Here is a 2,510-nt window from a genome sequence, read left to right as displayed (position 1 = left end):
GATTTCATTTAATTATATATTACGTACGTTCGTATAATTGAAAGCATGAATAATAAAATTTCATTTACGTAATTGACAATAAGCGAAAACTGAAACTATTTCATATAAACGAAGTTCTACTAAACAAAATTTTATTATATTTATATTATATTTTTGTATTTATTTTAATTTTCTCGTAACTCTTAATTTTTATTAATATTAACAATTAATCAGTATATATGAATATTTATTTTATAGAATATATTTGAATAGATTTATTTTTAATTGAATGCACTATTCAAGAAACATGGCACATGAGATCATTACATTTTTAAAGTTTAAGATATGAAATTTCTCGTTATTTTTAAAAATTGTTTTAATTAAAATTCTTAATATTTTTGATCAATAATTATTAAATAGCACGTAGATAATAATAAACTTGACCTAACAAAATTATTATTTAATTTAATTTTTTTATTATTTAACTTAATTTAAAATATTATTTAATTAATATTCATACAAATAAGATTTTTGCGAAAACATAAATACCAAAAATAAGTGTCCTTTGAAATTATGAAATTTTTTATACTTAAATATTTTTATATATCAATTTTTGTATTTGTTATAATCTCTAAAATCAACTTTCTAAAGATCCCAAAACATGTATATTAATATTTTATATATAATCAAATTGTAAACAATTTTTTTAAATTATGAATAATAAAAATAATACAATTTTAATTTATAATTACTATAATATAGTCTTCTATACTATATGCTATTATAAAATATTTGTTTATTTAATATTCGAAAAAATTATTTTTTTCTATTGAATCAATATATATTGAATCAATATTTCTAGATTTTTGGATAAAATCAAAGAAAATCAAATGAATTGATCGAATGAATTGCACACCTATGACGTTTTTAAAAGATAAAAAAAAATAATATATTAATGATAAATCGATAGTTTTTTACACAAGAAGCTACAAGTAAGCTTTCATGAATGAATTGATATAAGGCTAAGGCTGAAAGCTACTCGTGATGTTGTAATAATGTTTTTTGATACTTTCTATGATTTATTATCCGATCTTATATCCCTCAAACATTTTGAGGGATAAAATATTATATACTTTGAGATATATTATTTTGAGATAAATATTTTCGATTGACTATTAAAGTTAGGGTAAAATTTGAAAAAAAAAAATGAACACAAAGTTTAAAAATTACAAATTACAAAAAAAATTTGTTCGTTATAATATAACACAATTTTGATGTGAATTTACAATAAAATTAAAAGTTAAAGAAAATTAAAGATATATTTATATTGGAATTACGATAAAAATTATAAAACTGTTGGCTAATCCATGCTTAAAATATATGTGATATATTTATATCATAATCATTTATATGTCATTTATATCATATGATATAATATCATATATTATATCATAATTTTATTATAAATAATGTTTAGAATTTACTAATATAATTAATAATTAATAATTATGATTAATACAATAAACGAATACTTATGCTTTCGTGTTATATTTAATTTAATGGCTATTTCACTTAATAATTTGTTTAAAACGAATCTGTTATAATAAATCTTTTTGATTTCAAAAAGAAGATTTAATAAATATTTTGCTTAATTTAACTATATTCATTATTAATTAATTATTATATTATTAATTATTATATTTATTTATATTATATATTTATCTGAAAAAATAATAATTATTATACTCAATTCGCTTCATTATAAATATTTTTATTATAAAACAATTACATGTATTTTTATGATTCATCATCATCACTTTTATTATTTATTACAAATCTAACATGAACGTGATATTTTCTATGCGAAATCTTACTTGAGTAGATTTAAATGAATTTCTAAGGAAAAATCCATTAGTCTAAAATTTTTAGAGTTTTATATCTTTCGAAAATTTTAAAATTTTCAGAAAATAATAAAAATATCTAATAATAAGATATTATGTTAATATGAAACCATATAGTCTAAATCATCCTCATCTAAGGACTCATCGAAATATTTTTCATGTATTTTGAAATTTGAAAGAGAATATATGTAATAATTTAAAAATTGCTCATCAAAAAATCTAAAAAAGATTTTATTTTAAAATAATAAGATATATAATAAAATTATAGGAAAGAATATTTTTCCAAGCAAATGTTTTTTTTTTTAATTCAATTAAAATTATTCTTTGAAATAATATTATATAATATTAATACCTTATTATTTTATATTTGAACAAATTTTGGAAATTATAGAAAAAAGCTAGAAAGAAGTAGAAAAAAGCATATTTTAGATTTCAATTATATCAAAGTATGTTATCAAAAATTTTATTTTTAAACAATTTTATATATATTATTTTTCAAATATTTAAAAGCAAAAATCTAAAGAATTTCAAATAAAAATATGAAACATAAACTTATTATTTCAAATTTTCATAATATATAATATTAATAATAGATAATATAAAAGAATAATAGAATAATTAGAAACAAAG

The sequence above is a fragment of the Apis dorsata genome, unplaced genomic scaffold, assembly GCF_000469605.1.
Source record: "Apis dorsata unplaced genomic scaffold, Apis dorsata 1.3 scaffold_987, whole genome shotgun sequence".
Lineage (NCBI taxonomy): Eukaryota > Metazoa > Arthropoda > Insecta > Hymenoptera > Apidae > Apis > Apis dorsata.
This window is presented reverse-complemented; position numbering follows the sequence as displayed.